Source organism: Balaenoptera acutorostrata, chromosome 3, assembly GCF_949987535.1.
Source record: "Balaenoptera acutorostrata chromosome 3, mBalAcu1.1, whole genome shotgun sequence".
Classification (NCBI taxonomy): Eukaryota; Metazoa; Chordata; class Mammalia; order Artiodactyla; family Balaenopteridae; genus Balaenoptera; species Balaenoptera acutorostrata.
This window is the reverse complement of record NC_080066.1, coordinates 133,876,875-133,898,101: the sequence shown is the minus strand read 5'-3', so window position 1 is coordinate 133,898,101 and position 21,227 is coordinate 133,876,875. Positions and strand designations below refer to the sequence as shown.

General features: G+C 42.8%; 1 pseudogene; it reads right to left on the bottom strand.

The window, feature by feature from the left end:
- Positions 1 to 5,438: 5,438 nt before the first annotated feature.
- LOC102997184 (40S ribosomal protein S3a-like) lies at positions 5,439 to 20,140 on the bottom strand (annotated as a pseudogene).
- Between the last annotated feature and the right edge of the window lie 1,087 nt (positions 20,141 to 21,227).

Genomic DNA, 21,227 nt, shown 5'->3' with positions numbered 1-21,227 from the left:
GTTTTGGTTTTTTGGCGGGATATATACCCAGGTGTGGTATTGCTGGGTCATATGGTAACTCTATTTTTAGTTTGTTTTTTTTTTTAATTTATTTTTGGCTGTGTTGGGTCTTCATTTCTGCGTGAGGGCCTCCTCTAGTTGCGGCAAGCGGGGGCCACTCTTCATCACGGTGCGCGGGCCTCTCACTATCGCGGCCTCTCTTGTTGCGGAGCACAGGCTCCAGACGCGCAGGCTCAGCAATTGTGGCCCACGGGCCTAGTTGCTCCGCGGCATGTGGGATCTTCCCAGACCAGGGCCCGAACCCGTGTCCCCCGCATTGGCAGGCAGACTCTCAACCGCTGCGCCACCAGGGAAGCCCTATTTTTAGTTTTTTGAGAGTATAACCTTTAAAAATTGTGAATCACTATATTGTACACCTGTAATATGTAATATTGTACATCAACTGAATTTCAATAAAAATAAAATAAATAATCCTAAATAAAAGCTCACTGCAGTCCTGAGGTTCTGTTAACCAATGAGGAAACAAATTCACACATGGTAAATATGGGACTCTCCCTTTTTGAAAAATGTATCATCATATTTTTATTTTGGATGATCTCTAGATTCTTGGGTAACTTGGAAGCAAAAAACCATGATTCAATTTTGCACAATCATTTTAAAAGGAAGAGTAAAGGCTTTTATCTTAGTTTAGCAATTACCGTGTTTGTCTCAGAGGGTGGAAATTTGACTCCCATATCTACTAACTCACCTTGTTATGGGCAAATTGCTTAATAATCTTTTTTTTTTTTTAATAAATTTATTTATTTATTTATTTATTTATTTTTGGCTGTGTTGGGTCTTCGTTTCTGTGCAGGGCTTTCTCCAGTTGCGGCGAGCAGGGGCCACTCTTCATCGCGGTGCGCGGGCCTCTCACTATCGCAGCCTCTCTTGTTGCAGAGCACAGGCTCCAGACGCGCAGGCTCAGTAGTTGTGGCTCACGGGCCCAGCTGCTCCGCGGCATGTGGGATCTCCCCAGACCAGGGCTCGAACCTGTGTCCCCTGCATTGGCAGGCGGATTCTCAACCACTGTACCACCAGGGAAGCCCCGCTTAATAATCTTATTAATCATCTTCCTCTCTATAAAATAGCACAATAACATTTACCTTCCTCATAGACTGTTATGAGTCTTTATTGATTAACATTTGGAAGATTACGATCCTTAAATGAAAGGAACTGTCAAGTATAATTATCATTTATTTTTGCATATGTTATGGAACAAGACTTTAAGATGCTATCCCTGTGAGCAAGACCAGTAAAGATAAGCAGATCTATGCATCTGATTGCCAAGAAACACCCTATAAAGTGATTCCCTTTGGAGATGATATGAGGGGTTTTATCAGATTCCAATTTTAGAATGTTTTCTTTTTAAGGAAGTGTTTCCTTTCCTTCTCCAACTGCATGATGTAGCCAGCGATGAAGGAAGAGAATTAAAATTTCGCTCCATCATCAGAGCACCCTACCTTCAGTCTTCACCTCAATCATAAACACTCCTGAGACATTCAGAGTTCATTCTTTTCAAGGTCAGGTTAAAGGGAAGGGTCTCTAAGGATAAGAAATTAGTATTGAGAATAGGAACATGAATAAGGCATTTCTTTGTGTTCACTTTTTCCTCCTTTCATACATTTTTTGCATCAACAATTCTTTTTTCCTCTTCAGGGAAAATGCCTCAAACCTTACCACTGAATGTGAAATTTTAGTACCCAGAGACACACTGACTAGAAAATACCCAATTACAGTGGTTGCTTCCCCCTTTCCTCTTCACTGGGGAGGGCAGTTTTGAAAGATGATCGCAGGGTTGGATGATGCTTAGACTTCTGATGGAAGCAGACCAAAGCTCTTCTACCAAGTTATCCACCCTACAGACTTACTTACTATAACACACATCTCATCACATGCCTGGCTTGCTCAAAACCACCTTCCCGGAGATAAAGGTCATGATTTAGGGGCTCTTTACAAACTAGCACCAATTTTCATTACAGCCTATTGCCTACCGCCCTCCTCACCCCAAACCCTCAGCCCAAAATGCTTTTCCCCAACCTCAAATTAATCCTTCAAGACTCAGCTCAAAAGTTCTCTCTCCCACCATCCCCGAAAGTCAGTTACACCATCTTCTGTATTCTCATAGTATTCAAAAATTTGTGCATTAACAATTGTTGCATTCATGTACATATATATATACGCACATACATATATAGCATATATAAAAATGATATACAATGTATTTAAATGATTCTAATATATTATTTAAATTTATTTACATTATATTACATTTTTGTTATAGCTTTATTTTTATTTAAACTTTACTTATTTCTCTGATTTATATTTTGTCCATATATAGTTATTGTATCAATATTTTAATTAGATATATTAAATTTTATTTAAATATATCTATATGGCCATCTAAATATGCATATATTCATAATGTATATATTTTATTTAGCATTTTATTTATTATTTATATTTAAAGTATGTTCAATTAATATTAAATTTGAAATAAATATAATTATTTAATAGCCTGTCTGCCTCAAGCACCAGGCTCGTGTGAATTCCCCTAGGATAACAATGCAGAATGAGATTCAGACTCAACTAACCATGATAATCATATCCACTTTACTGAGCACTTGCTCCATGCCAGACACTGAGGTAAGTGACTAGTATACATTATCTCATTTAATCTATACAACCATCCAATGAGATTGATGTTATTATTGTCCGCATATATAGCTGAAGAAATTGAAACACACATAAAGGAGGTAACTTGTCCGCAGTATTAAGTGCTTAGTTGGGTTTCAGCCAAGTTTTGGTCTTGACTCCAAAAATCTGGCCCTTGACCACTTGGGTGGGGGACACATGGTGAGTACTGCCAGGGTGGGGGACACATGGTGAGTACTGCACATCACAGTAGTTAAGAGAAGGGGCTTGGGTGTCAGATGAGCCAGGTGTGAACTCCTGTTCCATTATCTCTTAGGGGTATAGTTCTAGAATATTTTGCTGCCTTTCATGGTCATATTGTGAGCTGAGAGGGAAAGAAAGCATGTCAGCAGTTAGTAACAGAAAGAACAGACTTTGTAAATAATTGACATCTTTACTTCCCTGGGATAAAACTAGAAAGAGCACTGGCTACACATTAAACTTGAATTTCCTCTGTACGTAGACAGTTTCCATCCTTTAGATCCTTGCTACTCAAGAACAGGTACTATCAGCCTCACCTGGGAACTTGTGAGAAATGGAGACTCTCAAGGCCCACTCCAGATTCCAGAATCAAAATCTGCACTTAGACAAGACCCTAGGGTGATCTCAATGTACTGTATATCTTGGGAAGCACTGGTCTAGACCATTCTCACTTCCTGTCCAATTTGTTAAAACATGGTTCTAAATAGGGCTTGTCTGACCCTCCATTGTTGTTCTAAGAACTTATTTCTAAAAGAGATGAGAGGACCATGAGAGAAATGAGGGGAGTGAGGTAGCAGGTAAACTGAGAGTCAGATTCAAGTACCAGGTTTGCTGTAAGTAAGTGATGTGAGCTTGGGGAAATTACTGTCTCTGTAACTTAAATTGTACCTCTAACAACAAGTGTTTTTGGAAGAAGGAGATAGGAAAGACGGAAATTAGCATAGATTATTTTAAAGGTGACTTTTAAAATTCAAGTATTCATTAAATTAAAATTAAGTAAAGTAAAACACAGATCTGACTAAAAATTGTGAAGATTGTGACCCTGTCTTAACCACTGTTGTATTTTTAGCACATAGTAGTTGCTCAATAAATATATGAACCGAGAATGAATGGATGGTCACTCTTACATTCTCAGAAGTCTTCCCCAAAGCTAGCACCACCTTCTTCTGTACTCCTATCATAATTTTCACGTATATTAATTGGCATCTAAGACAATGTAACAAAAAATTTCCAAGACACTTATATATTATTCATTACCCTGCCAACGAATAACATTTCTACACAATTTCTTCCACAGGCATGCATCTTGCACATAGCTAACATCATAGCATACATAGATTTGAAATCTGCATATTCCTTTATTGTACCAGAGTAGAGATACATGGTAGGCATTCATTCAACATTTGTGAATAATTGCTTTCATAATTATAGATGTCATAATTATTTTAGGACTGCATAATAGTCCTTCAAGTGAATGCGTCTCAACTTTCAAAACAAGATCCATAATGTTGAACATCTTGGTGGCCTCTCATTTTTTTACTTTTACCAAAAAAAAACCCAAAAACAATTACTAGAGTGAACATCTTTGATAATGTATATTTGTGGGTCTGTTGAGTGACATTTCTTTGCAGTTCCTTGGAGTGTATTGACTGGAACAAAGGGTATGAGCATCTTTATGGTCCTTGTTACATGTTGCTGATTTTTCTTCCTAGTTCCAAAATCCTAGGATTCTTAGAGAATCTCACATTCTCAAGTAGCTGCAGCAAAGACTAGAAGCAGCCAGCTACTGGTACCACCACAGTCCTTGAAAATGGCAAGACAGACATTTCCACATTCTTTTCTTTCATGGATGATTATAACAAAATGGAAACCTTGTGCTAGAAATTGGCTTAGAGCATCCAATGGATGAATATCGTGTTACACAAATGACCAGAGACTAGTTGGATAAACAAGATAAACTCAGAGTTGCATTCTTTCCCAGAATCTGAGAGTAGTGCTTTAGAGCATGGATTCACAATTCTGTTTCTAGCCTATTTTTAAAATATCAAAGAGAAGGACCAGATGTCACAATGAATTAATATCCTAGACTTCCAAATCTGGAGACATAGGTTCCAATTCTCCCTGGTCGAAAGTAAATATGAGTATTCTGTCTTCTTGGAGATCCCTCGTGGATGTTTCATTCACTCCCAAATTTGACAGTTTGACAGGATGATCCCAGCATCTTCTTTTTCATCATGACCTGAAGGCTGAACGCTCAGATGAGGTGAGGCAGGTGCCGTATACAGCCGAGCCGAGGGAAGAATCAGCCTGGTCTCCCACTCCCCTCACCACACATTCCTCTTGGGATTCCTATCTACTTTTCAACATTTCCCCTTTAAGAGCACTGAGTTACACAGCTGTTGTTTAAGAGAGGCAGGAAATAAATAAGGAGGAGCTCTGGCTCGTTGACTGACTTAGTGATGGAGAAGTCGAAAGCCATCAAAGTGCAGCTGCGAAATCCATCGGCTCGGCCAGGGTAGTGTTGCAATCCATCCAAGTGGATCTAATAGAGGTACTCCCCGGCAAATGTCCTTCAGGGACACACAGGTCTAGTCTCTACTCAAGTCAGTTTCTGAGGCCTCATCACAGAGACTCTGCAATGTCATTAGCATCCTTATCCCCAATCTCCATCTCTTCTAGGACGTCTTCTTGCTACATCAGGGTTACACATCCATTTTTTTGTGCTCTCATGATATCCTTCTCCCCATCATAGCATGGCTGTCACTGGTAAGCACCAGCACTTGTTTGTTTCCCCCACTGGACTCCATGGGAACAGTGAATGCATCTACCCAAGTCACTGGCATATCCCCCAGCGTGTAGCCGAGAACATGCCCATTTCTAGATCCATCGTTTGACTTTGTCTTTTTAAGCATCTCAGTAAGATCTTCTGGATCACCCTGGAAATCATCTGAGACATCTCTGTGAAAAGAAGAGTGGTGTGGAAGAGGCTCTCCTGATTGGTCCTGCGATGAGGGAGTTGTCTCATCTCCCTGCCAGCCAGGCACCTCAGCCCAAGTGAACTAGATTTGCACCAGAAACTCCATGCAGGTCCTCACGTGAGAAGTGTGAGTGGTGTGATGATCGAAAGTGACAAGTGATCTTTCCCAAAGAGACAAGGGGATGGAAGGAAGCAAATGGAGCAGACTTTACTCCAGCAATGTCCGTATGCAACCCAGAATAATACCACTGAGGGAAACCTGGACTGAGGAATTTTTAATCAAAAAAACCAACTACATGTACAACCTTAGTTTATATCTGCTTTTCTTTCTAGTTAAGTTGGGTCTTCCACTTAAAGTGTTTTTAAATAGACTTTTAACAAGGCAGAAGGAGCTCATTCTTTCACGTGTCTCCCTCCAAACAGTTTTCCCATGGGATCCAAGTGAAGAAAGCCTGGCTGATCCTCGACTTTCTAAATAGGTGGGCTATACACTTATCTCTGACATAGATGCCCTGCTTTTATTTGAGTTCAGGTGTATCAAACTGTGAGCATATGTTTAAAAATGATGTCCTTTAAGGCATACTGAAGACTGTTGAAGCATTCCTTCTTTCTTGTAGAAACCCAGGGATGAATTCCTCACCATTGAGGAAAAGTCCAAAAGAGAAAAGGAGCCAGCCAGGGGGAAAAGAGAACCCAGAGAGCTGGTCGAGGCAGATCTGGAAAGACCAGCTCCCCAGCCTCTAATCTGCAGTCATGGGAAATCCCAGAGAACCTGTCTCTTTCTCTTCCATTTTTCCTGAAAAATGTTATGCAGAGCTTCTCCCCTGAGCTTCCCTGCACCCCAGTATTTGGGATAATTGCATCCCACCTCTCTTAGGCTTGGGTGCTAAAATCTCACAGAGTTGGGTTTTTAAAGAAAGCAGGTTTAAAACTGTCAGCAAGAGAAGAGAGAAGGCCAAATTGCTCTCGTGCTTGAGCCCGTGGGCCAATTTGTTTGTAATTGGATTGGTATGCAGCGAAGATAGAGCTGTCTGGGGGGAATGCTCCATGACCCCTCTCTTCAGGGAACGTTCCTTCTGACGCTGCTGTTAGCCCAGCACCAGCCCCCGTGGGGGAAAGGCAGAGAGACCTTGAGCCCAGAGAAGGGCCAATCCTATGTGTTCATAAGACAGAAGGACAGCAGGGAATGCCCCCAAATAAACCCAGAAGTCAGAGCACACATTGCCAGGGTTGTGTCCAAAGTCAGAGACTACGGGCCAAGGAGGAAGCTGGAATGAGGGGAGGGGAGAGGAGGAGAGAGGCCCCCAACATGAGACTAACAGCAGCCTCAGACCAGGAACCAAAGGAACTCTTTAAGAAAATGGAATTGCTACCACTTCTACTGCCCCCTCAGTTGGGCCCAGAGGGTCCAACTGTCAGGCAATCATATAAATTCCATCCCAAGGCCAGCAGCAGCTGCGGAGGCTGAAAAATGTAGGCTTGGGAAGAAACAGATCTGGGTTCTAATCTTGGTTTTGCTACTTCCTATTTATGAGATTTTAGGCAAGATATTTAACCCAACTGAACCCCAGTTTTCTGATCTGTAAAATAAAAATAATAATTCCTACAAGAAGGCTGGCTTGAAAGGATTTTAAAAGTTTGAAGAGCCATATTGGGTACCATTCATTGTCAGTTAGCATTGTCCCCAACCCCTGCCTATATCTCAGGTGCTTGATGCCTGGGAACTACATATCCCAGACTTCCTCTCCACCAAGGTTCTGGATATGACATGTTTGACAATAAAATTCATTTGGGAATTTGTTTGTAAGGTGGGAGAGAGTAAGGGACCCTCTTCCTCTGTCAGCAGCGGTGTGGGTAACTGAGCGTGACTGTCAGTAAGTGTGGCCAGTGAGGCAGCTGGCTGGTCTCCTTCACTGCCAGGCCCCCACTTCAGGGCTGTGAGTCAGTTGTAATTTCCTGCAGCTCCTGATCTTGGGTGGCAGCCTGTGGGGATATAACCTGAAAGCTGGGAGTAGCCCACCTTGCTTTCCTGTCTCCAGGTTTTTCCACAATCTGGTAAGCACTGCATTTGTCTTCTATCGCGGTGTAGCAAGCTATTGCAAACTTAGCAGCCTGAAGTAACCCCCATTTATTACCTCACAGCTCTATAGGCCAGAAGTTCAGGCTCAGCTGGCTTCTATGCCCACGGTCTCACAAGGCTGAAACCAAGGTGTCAGACAGATTGGGATCTTACCTGGAGGCTCTGGAAAGAATCTCCTCCCAGGTTCATTCAGGATGTTGGCAGAATTCATCTCTTTATGGTTTTAGGACTGAGGTCCCCAATTCCTTGCTTGCTGTCAGCCAGAGGCCTCTCCAGCTCCTAAAAGCCACCCACATTCCCCCCCCACATGGCCTCCTCTACCTTCAAACTAGCAACGGCACATGAAGTCTTTCTTAGAACATCGTGTCCGGCAACAAGACCCTCAGGTCAAATGCCCTCACACTTCTGCTCTGACTCTCTTTTCTGTTCTCAGCTGAGAACATGCCCTGCTTTTAAGGGCTCTTGTGATTAGATCAGGCCACCCAAGTAATCTCTTTCTTAAGATAAACTATGCCATATAACACAACATAATCACAGGAATGATATATGAGCACATTCAGAGCTTCTGGGATTAGTGGGGGAACTTCTTTAGGGGATCATTTTAGAAACTCTGCCTGCTATAGCACCTAATTCCCTCTATTAAATCATATTCTGCTTGAAAACCTAGAGGAGTTTCTGTTTTCCTATACTGAACCGTTAAGTGACCTGAGATCACTGTCTGCAAACAAACTCTTCTGAAGTAGAGAAAACAACCCTTCAGATTATAATGGTCTTACCCTTAGAGGATTCTGGACCCTTAACCAACAAACGTCAGTTCAACAATTATTTAGCACCTGTCATGTATCAGTGTGTGCCCTATTTCAGGGAATCAAAAGAGAATAAGAAACCTTACCAACGTGGTCTACTGGGTAAAATAGACACGTGAAGAGAGAATTTCAATGTATCATCACAGATGATAAGAGAGATTAGTTCAAAAGTGAGTATCACTCATTTACTCGAGAAATATTGATTGATCTGACATCTACTCAAGATCAGGCATTGGCTTAGGTTCAAGTGATTTAAAGACCAATGAGGCCAATTACTGCCCTAGAAAAATCTCAACGCTTGTGGAGGAGTGATATGCAATCATAATAAGATGCTGTGTTATAATAATGTAACATTTTTTGACTTTTTTACGAGTTACCCCACACTATGCTAAATACTTTCCACACATTATCCTATTTAAACTTCACCTTAAGCCCGAGAGTTAGATACAATTATTTTCTAAATCTTACAGAGGAGGAAACTGAGACTGAAAACAATTGTCACAATTCTCTAGGAAAAGATATATCTGGGTTTGTAACCAGATAGACTCAATTCTAATACCCCTCGTAGTGGATAATGTCGAATGTCTAATGGCTTCACTTCCCACAGCCAGAACCTGCCCTCTATCTTGGAGAACTATCCTTTGAGTCTCCTTGGTACACGCAGATGGAGAGACCAAAGTGCCTGGGAGTGCACACACAGCCCCTGGGTGGTCCTTAACTAGTTGCTGATGGATGTGAGCGTCTGAAAGCTCTAGTTTCTTTGCCTTCATTCAGGACAACTCTAAGGCTTGATTTATAGAGTTAATAAGTTTGTCTGCAGATTGGGCAAAAACCACCCTCTGTGTGACTTTGTGATTGCACACTTACTTGGCTTCCTCCCCTCCCTGCCCTCTGCCCCCACCCACTACTTTCCTAGTTTCCCTGGGGAATTTCCTTACAAATATTTGCTCACAGATCTGAGAATCTGCCCTAAGACACCCCTGCTCTGATATTTATACTACGCCACTATGGGAACCCAAAGAAGAGGGTGATTAACTCAGTCTGAGGCAGTTGGCAAAAATTTTACAAAGAAAGTCATACTTCCGGTCTTGAAAGATAAGCAGAGATCTGCCGAGGTGGACGAGTGGGAAGAAGAGTATTCCAGGCCAAGGAAATTGCACATACAAAAACAGAGTGACAGGAAAATGAGGGTAAGTCAAAGGATGGATTAAAAAATTGTATATGCTGGAGCAGAAGGTAGGTGGAGTTGAGGGCCTGCCAGGACTTAAGAGCTCTCTGGCCGGGAGAAGCACCAAAGGCTAATAAGGGAGGATGCAGCATGATCAGATTTATGTTCTCATGCAACAAATATTTATTGAGTGTTTACAACGAAGGTAGGAAACCAACCCAGGTACTGGGCATATCACAATCAAGACCAACCTGGTCTATGTCCTCACTGAGTTACAGAATAATCCTTGTTGGTCCAATACAGTAACCACTAAATACATGTGTCTATTTATATTTAAGTTAACTAAGATTGACATTGAGTTCCTCAGTCATATTAGCCGCCTTTCAAGTGCTCAGTAGCCACACGTGGCTAGTGGCTATCTCACTGGACAGCACAGGTATAGGACACTTTCATCATTGCAGACAATTCTATTGGATGGTACTAGTCTAATCACATGAGAGGATAGCTCTGAGTTTTCCATCTAATTGTTAGTTTGTATGTGGCTATCTCCTGTTTAGTCTTTTTTAAAAATATTTTATTTATTTATTTATTTGGCTGCACCTGTCTTAGTTGCGGCATGTGGGATCTTTAGTTGCAGCATGTGGGATCGAGTTCCCTGACCAGGGATCGAACCCAGGCGCCCTGCATTGGGAGTGCAGAGTCTTAGCCACTGGACCACCAGGGAAGTCCCCTATTTAGTCTTTTTTAAAAGTCACTTCTTGTGCTTTTCTTTTTTGCATGGAGGACTCTGAGGATTCTTTTGATTGCACGACCACCTGCATTTGGCAATCAAATCGTAGTGGTGGTTTTCAAAAGACCAGGATTGCAGAAATCCCTTTGAAAATGCACGTGGTCCTTTTATGTATTGGATGAGGGAGATATGCTCACACCTGCCTAGAGAACCCAAGTAGTGGGATCTGCCTGCCTCAGTCTGTTTACCTTGTTCACTCTGAATGTTTATAGCGCAAAGTACATCCTCTAAAAGCAAAATAATATTCATGAAAGAGGCATAAACTGAATTCCTCACCTGGAGTTCTGTCATTTCCAGGGCTGCAAAAATGAAAGTAAAACAGCCACTAGCAACAGTAATCTGAAATCTGTATGGTAATGAAACTGATTTTTTTAAAAATTTTTACATGGTAAGCTGATAGGAACTGGAGTTTGCTTTGAAGAGTCATTTCCCTTTATTTCTTCATCTTCCATTTTCTTAAAAAACCAGGGAACAATAAAGTTTTTACTGATATACTAGAATAAACCTATCAAAAACATAAAACCTGAGCTATGTAATCAAATATTTCCATCGAAGTGTCACTACAGGGAAATGTATACCTAACAAGTCTGAAGTATGCAATACAGAACTTAACGACTATGGCATTCAAAAACTAAATTCATCCTAAAGAGGCAATTTAATACTCAGTTGAGAAAAGTTTATGTTTCCCTATTCTTGGTATGTACAGCTTTCAGGCTCCAAGCAAACATTGCTGATCTTATGAAAGGCCCCCTCTTTATTATAATAATAGGAGGAGTTAGTTATGCATAAGAGGAAATGATGTATTGTAAAATAATAATATCAAGCTTTCTTGACTGTGATGCCTGTGTGAGAACCTTAACTCAGCTTTGTAGGATTTTTAGTAGTCTTGATGTAAAATCAGCTGGTACACACTAGTAGACCAGTTCCTCAAGGCCTGGCGCAGCTGCGGGAACCAGCAGCCAAGTAGCAAAGATTGTATTATTTCCAGGGGAGAGAAGATGTCATCGCAATCAATAGGATTGCTTTTTACAGATAGTTGGCTTCGCTTGGTTTGGGTTTTTTGTTTTTGTTTTTGTGTAGCCCTTGGTTAATTCTGTTGCCCCGGCACCTGCAGGCCAAAGGGTACAGGATCTTCCCTCTTTCCTCTTTGTCTCATTCCGCAAGCCTACGGGGGCAATAATGACCAAACTCTTGGAGTTTTCCCGTTGATTATAGAGAGGTGCATTGTATTCACAGTATATTCTTGCAGCCCTGCCACCAGATGAAAGGAAGGGCATGAAAGCGCCAGCAGAGCCGGGACTCTGCTTTTCCAGCTCTAACATGCCATCAAACACGGACGGGGCGCTCGACTGACAGAGGCATTCTGTTGTTCATGTGCACCGAGTTCAGCTGCGAGCGGCGGAGCGGCTGAGATCAACAGGTGGCCTCGCTAATGGAACAGATTCACTCATTGTTTATGTGTTTAATGAATCACTGAGTTACCGATCAGCAGTGAGCAATGGAAGCTGTTCAAACAGAAAGGCAGTCCAGCCGCGAGGTGGGGCGGCCGCCATGCGCCTTTGAAGCCCTGCTAGCCCCACGGGGAGGGCGGGAGGCTTGGGGTTACTCCCTGTGGTTCCCAGAGAAACTGGGAGCGAGAAGAGGGTGTTGTTTCTAGTTGGATGATGAAAGTCAGCTCGGGGGACAGACCAAAGGGCCAAATATAGAAGGGAAGGGAAGGAAAGCATCTGAATCAAAGGTTGAGGTAAAACCGAGAGACAGGTGTTCGCGGTGAACCGTGCAATAACCCTCATCTTGGGCTCCCACTCCGCAGGAAGGAACCAAGTGGGGAAGGTCCGAAAGAAGTGAGAAAAAGCAAGGCTGAGGATTCGGAGGCCGATTTTCTTACAAAGGGTTCATGGTACAGTGCAGATGCTCTGTCCTATCAAGAGGCAAGGCTGACCCTTCTTTGTGGGATTCCCACGTGTTGCACCGGGCCTTTCCTGTGAGCAGAATTTGACTGGATTCTATACCAGAATTGTTTTTAAGGGGCTGTGCTTTTCTTTTTTCCCCCCACAAATAAGACTTGTATTTGTCACCATTAAAAGTCTGAATTTTAGGTAGAGAATGGACTTGAAGACACGGGGAGGGGGAAGGGCAAGCTGGGACGAAGTGAGAGAGTGGCATGGACATATATACACTACCAAATGTAAAACAGATAGCTAGTGGGAAGCAGCCGCATAGCACAGGGAGATCAGCTCGGTGCTTTGTGACCACCTAGAGGGGTGGGATAGGGAGGGAGGGAGGGAGACGCAAGAGGGAGAAGATGTGGGGATGTATGTATATGTACAGCTGATTCACTTTGTTGTACAGCAGAAACTAACACACCATTGTAAGCAATTATACTCCAATAAAGATGTTAAAAAAAAACAGAAGTCTGAATTTGGGGCAGATCTGTGGACTGGTGGCCCATCTCCATCAGCTCGCTCAACCTTATCACCAGTCTCATCCCCGGGAGCTTTTCCAGAACCATTGCCTTCACTATGAAGCGCCATGAGTTTCCCAATTCAAACTTGGGCTTCTTCAGCACTTTTCCTTTTCTAACGAACACATCATAAAGTGGTGTTTCTAGATTGGCAAGCCTTTTCTATATCCCAGTGCAATCTGAAATCAATTTATAGAGCCCTTCTTTCAAATCATTTGTCTGTACCTCTTGGGTCATGATTTCCATCATCTTTTTCTAGGTCTGGCAGACCTATAGGTAGGTGCTGAGTGTAAGAGTTCTTCCAAATCTGGTTGTTTCTTTTTCTGTTTTTTAAATAAAACCAACACAACAGACAAAGCAGATGGCCGTCAGTAGTCTTGACATCAACCTGAGCTTCAGTCATGGTCTGCCATTCTTTTGAGCACATTTTTTCATGGGTAAGATCCATGCCATGGAAGTTGGTCAGTTTTTGCCCTGAATATCTTCGGTAGTTAGCTTGGATTTTCTAAGTGCAACTTCATCTTTCTGTAGATCAACAAGGCTCACTTTAAAAATATGATACTTGAGGCCATCAGATACAATTTTGGTTCCTTGAGTCCTTGAGAGTATTGTTTCTGGTACTTCTAATATTGAACATAGCTGATGCCGAAACCTTGCATAATGATTAGTCAAATCCATTTCACCTGCCTTCACTAATCAAGGTCATTTTAAGACCTGAATGTCCTCCAAGCAACATGCAGCCTAAACAATAAGATGTTTGGGGGAGTGTTTTCCAGGAACTTGGAGTCTCAGCTGCAACTAGTTGAAGCTGAGCTGGTTAAAGACCGGATAGGACCAACGACCCTCCAACTGGGCATGTGCGAGTGTCCTCTTGGTGACCTTTTGATGGCAGAGGACTGAAAACTCCACCCCCAGATCGTGCTAAGTGCCTCCACTTTTGAACTACAGAGGCCTGTACTTAGTTACACCTGCACAGAACCACGATTACCGCGCCTTTTCCCCATGCCCCCCACGCCCCCCACATGCCCCATGCCTCAGATGCCCTGCTTCCAAATTCGTTATCCCATAAACACGCCCAGCCCCTTGCCTATGGGAAGGCGGAATTGAGTCTTGTCTCCCATCTCCTCATTTGGTCCATCTTGCGAATAAGCCTTCTCTTTGCTGCAGGCCTGGGTGTCTCGGCGTTTTGGCTCTCTGAGCGCCAGGCAAAACAAAGTTGGTTCAGTAACAAAGCTTTCTTACCAATCTTTCTTAGAAAAGGGACTAACAACTTTCTTCTTGGCTCCCTTTTAGCCACTTTTGTGGGCTGTGGGGTTTTTTATCCCCCTAAGGTAAGAAACCTATGAGAGGGATGGCAGAGTGTGGTTTGGTGAGGAGAGCACTGTGCTTTGGTTTTAGAAATGTGTTTCGGGCTTCCCTGCTGGCGCAGTGGTTGAGAATCTGCCTGCCGATGCAGGGGACACGGGTTCGAGCCCTGGTCTGGGAAGAACCCACATGCCGTGGAGCAACTAGGCCCGTGAGCCACAACTACTGAGCCTGCGCGTCTGGAGCCTGTGCTCCGCAACAAGAGAGGCCGCGATAGTGAGAGGCCCGCGCACCGCGATGAAGAGTGGTCCCCGCTCGCCGCAACTAGAGAAAGCCCTCGCACGAAATGAAGACCCAACACAGCCAAAAATAAATAAATAAATAAAGTAGCTATTAATTAAAAAAAAAAGAAATGTGTTTCAACTCTGCCCCTGTCCTTGGAGCACCATTGGCCACATACTCTCTATGGTAGAGACTGACTGGCTATTCACCAAATCAGTATCCTTTCCTCCTGGACACACAGCTAAACCCAGTTCCCAGTCTTCCTTACAGTCAGATGTGTCTATATGACAAGTACTGGCCAATGAAATGTGAACCAGGGTCAGGCAATTGACAATCAGGCCCGGATCATAATCCTTCTACATGACCCTCCACTTTCTCTTTTTCCTCACCTTCAGCTATTGATATGTAGGGTTGGCTTTGAAGATCACAGATCTCTTGAAGATCCCCTCAGCCCTCAGGGTGGCCAAGCAGGGCAGCGGGTGTGCCCAGTTTGGCACCTCAGCTATAAGCAATCTCCTCCGTTTACCTTAGTTCACTGTGCAAGCATTAACTCCTCCTACCGTGTGCCTAAAAATCCCAAAGTAAGGAAGTATTCCAATGGACTCTGCAGTTCCTTCCAGGCCTATCATTTTGGATCTGAAGCTGTCCCCTCATTTATACTTTCATCCCTAGACAAAGACAAGAAGGACACTCTTCTGTCCATTCAAGATCTCCTAGAGAAAGGAGTGGAACTCTTCTCCATTACCTTCTCCTTCAAGGATAGAGAGAAAAGGGGAGACTATAGAAGAGAGAGAAAACAAAAAGTCTGTCAGGGCTTATCAGTTAGTTAATGGAAAGGAAGCATAAGGGGCGGTAGCATGAAATCTAGGGGACTCCAGGCCAGAGAATGAGGGCGTCATTTGCCATTGCACCTGGCTGGCAGCAGGTCTTGGGGTTATAAATCCTGAATGAATGAGGGGCTAGAGCAGTGACAACAAGCTTCTATTCCACTAGCACATCTCTTGCTGTGGGTCTGTGCTTAATGAAGCCAGCCTCAAATCCTTTTAGAACTGAAGATCTCAGCTAGTCCCAAATAAATCTCCATTTATATTCCTTCATCAATAAAGCCTTCTTCCCAACCCAGAGGAGGATGTGAAAGCCACTGCTCCTTTAGGCAAAGTCACTGCTATTTGAAAACCCAAGACATGTATATGCACATATGTCCTGTGTAAAGGTAACTTACAATGAGATTTTCTGATTCTGAATGTATGTACAGTAGAATGATAACTCCTCTTAGATGTAGAAGCAGCACCGTATGTCCCTGTGGTAGGAATACATCCCAATTCTAGAATGATGGGGTTGCATTTGGTATGTGACACTAAAGTCAAACTATGACACTAAAGTCAAACTAAGTCAAACTCACTATTGAAACAATGCATAACTGGTCTACAAAGATGTTTATAAGCCCCCCTCCCTTTTTCTACAAGGTGGGTGAAGGATAATTCCATACTTTTCATGTACATTTTTAAATCTTTGAAACATTTATATAGTGTTTGTTATGTAACAAGCATTATGCAACAAATATTGTTCTACATGTTTTTTACAGATATTAATTTGTTTAATTCCCTATGAGGAGGATACTATTATGACTCCCTTTTATAGGTAAGAAAATGAGGAACGGAGATTAGATTATTTGCCCAAATTCACACAGCCGGTTAGTGGCAGAGCTGGGATTCAGACCCATCTAGTCTAGAGCCCCAGTCTATGTGCTCGGTAACTATGCCATACTGCCTGATTTTTGTTGTTGTTGTTTTTTTGTTTTTTTGTTTTTGGCTGCTTTGGGTCTTCGTTGCTGCGTGCAGGCTTTCTCTAGTTGCGGCGAGCAGGAGCTACTCTTCGTTGCGGTGCGCAGGCTTCTCATTTCGGTGGCTTCTCTTGTTGCGGAGCACGGGCTCTAGGGCACGCAGGCTTCAGTAGTTGTGGCACACAGGCTCAGTAGTTGTGGCGCATGGGCTTAGTTGCTCCGTGGCATGTGGGATCTTCCCGGACCAGGGATCAAACCTGTGTCCCCTGCACTGGTAGGTGGATTTTTAACCACTGAGCCACCAGGGAAGTCCCCTGATTTTTTAAAAATAATTGACCAGCCCTTACCCATGTTTGTCTCATACCCACGCATACTCCCCTGCCCTCCCCCCATGCTCATCCAGGTTATACCCAAGCCTACCAAGAAGTCTGAAGTGTGATCCTGGCTATGAAAATTCTTCATGGCAAGCATGGCAGCTGAACATAGGCTCTTGGTGAAAAAAATCGTTTTTTTCTTATAAAATTTCATTCTTAATGAGAAATGAGAATCAAATATTCAAACTATCCCTCTCTATGGAAAATAGAAATTTACTCTACAATATTGACTTTGCCTCTGTGATTTTCTCGTTGTTGAATATGAGTCAAGAAGACAGTACAATTGTGGCATATTTTAAAGACGAGGTGTTTAAGTGTTCAAAGATTCTCAGGAGTCCCATCTTTTTAGTATTCAGGAAGAGTTTAATGATAAGTGACAAAGACTGTGGGTCGAAGATCTTGTTTCCAGTTGTAGCATAACCAAGGTTGGCTGGTGGACATGGAGTGACAAAATCTCATCTCTTCAGGCTCTGTTTGCTCATTTTTGAAGTAAGAAGGGCAAACTAGATGCATGCTAGGGTCTAATCCAATTCTAGGACCATTCTGGATTCGCTCTTCCCCTGGCCCACAAGATCCCTCATGATCTGGCTCCTGACAAACTTTCCAACCTCATCATGTATCCCAACCTCACTCAGCTCCAGCCACATGGGTCTCTTTTCTGTTTGTTCCAAAACACTAAGCTCCTTCCCAGCTTAGGGCCTTTCCACTAGCAGTTCCCTCCGCAGGGAAGCCCTTTCCCTGCATCATCACCCGGTTGGCTCTTTTTTGTCATTCAAGTCACCGATTAACGTCTTTAGTTAGTCTGTCCCCAACATCTCAAGCTAAGTTATTCCCACACCCCAGCACTAACTCTCCATCAATCACCCTGATTTACTATCACCTATCACCATCTGATATTTTCTTGTCTATTTATTTGCTTATTTGTTCATAGTCTGTCTCCTCTCACTCGGTATAAAACCCCATGAGAGTGAGACATTGTCTTATTGTCTTATCTCCAGTGCCTACATAAGAGCATAGTGGCCACTGAGCTCAGCACATCTAGTGCTGACCATAGGGACAAAAACAGTGCCTTGGATCTAGACGCAGTAGGATTCCTTTCTGAGAGCCACATCATGGAGTAAAGAGCTCGATTAATGCTACATTTCCCCGTTTTTACTCCATTTAGTGGTTTCAGAGTAAACATCAGGGTGACTATGCACAGACCCCCATCACAAGAGGTAAGTTTGTACATCCTTTCTTTCCTGCTGACCTACTTCTCAATGACAAACCATGAATCTTCAGTGACATCTTCTCCATTTATATTGCCTTCCTAACAAGCAGAAAATAGCATATCCACCTAAGGAGACCAGCCCCTCGGTGCTGTGGACAGCTGTGTAGTTCTGGTTCTGCAGATTCTGGGCTTCAGCATCTGAGTGAGGGAGGTTCAAGTCTAGTGGTCAGAGGGCCTAGAGAGTCTGGATATGGAGCTCTACCTGGTGTTCTGTGATGGCAAGAAAGGTTTCAGGGGTCCTGGTACATCAGTTAATTGAACATTAACTGAAGATGATTCAATGCTGGATGCTGCCCTGATGTAAGGGCATTCCTTCTCTCCAAATGGAAGAACAGGGTACCAAACAAGACCACAGTAAACATCTGTCTTGGGTCTCTGACCAGACAGAGAAAGCCTCTGGGGCTTAAGGAAGCTTTGTGGAGTTTCTGGGAGGGACAGCTACAGAAGCTGCTCTTCCTAGCTCAAAAGGGAGAAGTGATGCTCAACTCACAGCTGAAGGCAGGGCCTCCACCCAGGTTAATCACCTGGGATTAGAGTAGAATGAAGAGGAATAATTGGTGAAGTCACAGGACAATGGCAGAGTGTCACCATCTGGATTTCAGCAGTGGAGGCTCCCCGATCCTGCCCCATGTCAGGAATCATCTCAACACATCCACGACCCAGGGATAGAGATCGTGTTATTGTTTTTAATGGTTAATTGACTTTGACTTTTCCTTCTCCCCTCCAACCAGTTTCAGAACTTCCAGATCTGTCAAGAGACAACTTCACACTCTCTCAGATTCCTCCACTCACCCCTCAGGACCTCCTAGATCAAATACGACGTATAATGACAACTCAGGACTGGTGATCTTCTGTCCTATCATAGAAAGATTACAGGGTCAGACATTTCAGCACTTCCTTGCCCCAGTATTTGGTCAAAAAAGTTCTTCCTTAAGCATTACTAACATATCTTTTGCTGCAGTGTCAGCTCATTTCTTCTTTATAATCTACTGTGGAGAAGCCAAATGAGTATCTATATTATTTATGATACTTGAAAACCGTGAAATCAACCCTTAGCTTTCTCTCTCTCTCCACTAAATTCCATAAGAGGCCATGCTCCCACCATTCTAATCTATCTGGTAATACTTCTCTGGACTTTAATTCTTTGCATCTTTTAAAATTGTAGAAGTCAGAACTGCATACTGCTCTCATAAGGTCCTTTGGCAAGTCTTGGAGCAATCAGAGTTTTCTTTCAAATTTGTGAAGTCAAATTCCTGTCACTTTAGATCTGGAAATGAACTGCTGACTCACATTCAACATGCATTTGGATCTCAGCTCTCTTCTTCTCATATGTACTCACCCACTTCTTACCTTAACAGCATTGACTGCTTTCATTTTTTGTTCCTGGGTGTACTGGTCTTGTCCCAATCTTATCCTCTTTCAGATAGTTGGCTTCCAAGTTTTCCGAGTTTACTTATGTCTATTGTTCCTTCATTGGAGGTTTCAGAAAACTCAGCCAGCTGAGAAGATATATCTGCACATCATCTGATAAAAATAGGGGAAATCCTGAACCCAAGAAGGTACGGCAATGATGTCTGCACCCGATATTAAATCAATCTGGGCCTCACTTCCCAAATGTTTTTTGAAATCCATTCTCAGCTTCCTTTGTTCCCCTGACTTATTCTCACCCTCACACAAACTACCATATTGTTCTGTGTGTCTAGATACATTTTTGCCTCTTTCTGTCATACGTACTTGCCCTATTCTTTTCTAAACATTATTAACTGCATTTGATTTCTGTTCTAGGTATAATGCTCTTACCCCAACTTTATTCTCCCTCAGATAATTGACTTCCCACATTAACACAGTTTACTTACATTTTTCTTCCCCTTTTCTCAGAGATTTTGTCAGACTCAGCCAGTAAAGACTGCCTGGGAGAGTATCGGTTTGTAGTTGCTGTTTCATCGTGATGATTACAGAATTTCCTTTCACACTCAAAAATATCTTAGTTTGGATGGTAAATTATATGGTCACTCTACAGACAGGGCAGACTGACTCTCAGCTATCCTTTCAGACCAACTCTGAACCACCCCACATACCTGAGGGTACCTTAGCTTCTTCCAGAACTTCACTTCGAGGCTACAGATCATCCTCCCTCCAGGACTAGTTTTGGTGGTCTTAGAAAATAAGTATTTGGGCCCTGTCAGGGCACTGTGGCACTTCCTAGGATTTTAGGCTGACCTCTCTAGCTATTAGAGCCATGAGGGTTAGATGATGATTGTTCTGTGTATACATCAGGAAGATGCAATGTAATGTAGCAATTAAAAACTGGAACTTCGGAGCTGAACTGCTTAAGTTCAAACCCTGGCTCTGTCACTTTCACTTATATTTAATTGGAGTATATGAACCCATATACATGTTATTTATCAAGAGATGCTCTGAAACAGAGTATATATGCACAGACCCAGCACTTACTAAGTTGCGATTGTTATCCAACAGCTGTGGATTTCCCATGCCACAAGATCTAAGCGTATGGATATGTCACGGGGGACTCAGCTTTAGGCCAGCTTGCTCATTCCACTCTAATTCATGGGATGGTAAGCTTGGCAAAATCTCTCTGGCACTAGAACTTCCACTCCACAAGACAGACCCAACAACTCTTCCGCTCTGGATGCTCTGTAAAGGTTGAATTATGTCATTCATTTACTCATTCACAAAACACAGAGCTAAGGGCTGTAGGGGATCTAAGGGCTGTAGGGGATCTAAAGAAAGTAATGTCCATGCCTAACTTCAAGGAGTTTACTATTGATCTGGGGATAGTAGAAGTATGCACACAAAAATTAAATGACAGGCAAGACACTGGACCTAGAAATGTTACAAAGAAATAGTATAACGATTAAATGTTAAATGAGTAGGGCCTCTCATAAGATCTACAGGAGTTGAGAAAAAAGGCAGATCACCTAGGAATAAAGACACCAAGGGAATCAAGACCTAGAATAAGAGGGAAGTAATGGATTTGGGAAGGAAAAAGACAAATGTTAAATATGCACTAAACTTCAGGATTCAGGCTCAATCTTGTATTTGGCATTACCTTCAGCATCAGGTTCTAGAAGACCAAGTAGCTGAATGTCTACTTCAATATTATTTTTTACTATCCTGGAACTTGTAAATGATCAGTGACCCTGTGATTGTGTTTTACAATCATATCCAATGAGCATAACAGCACTAGTAAGATGA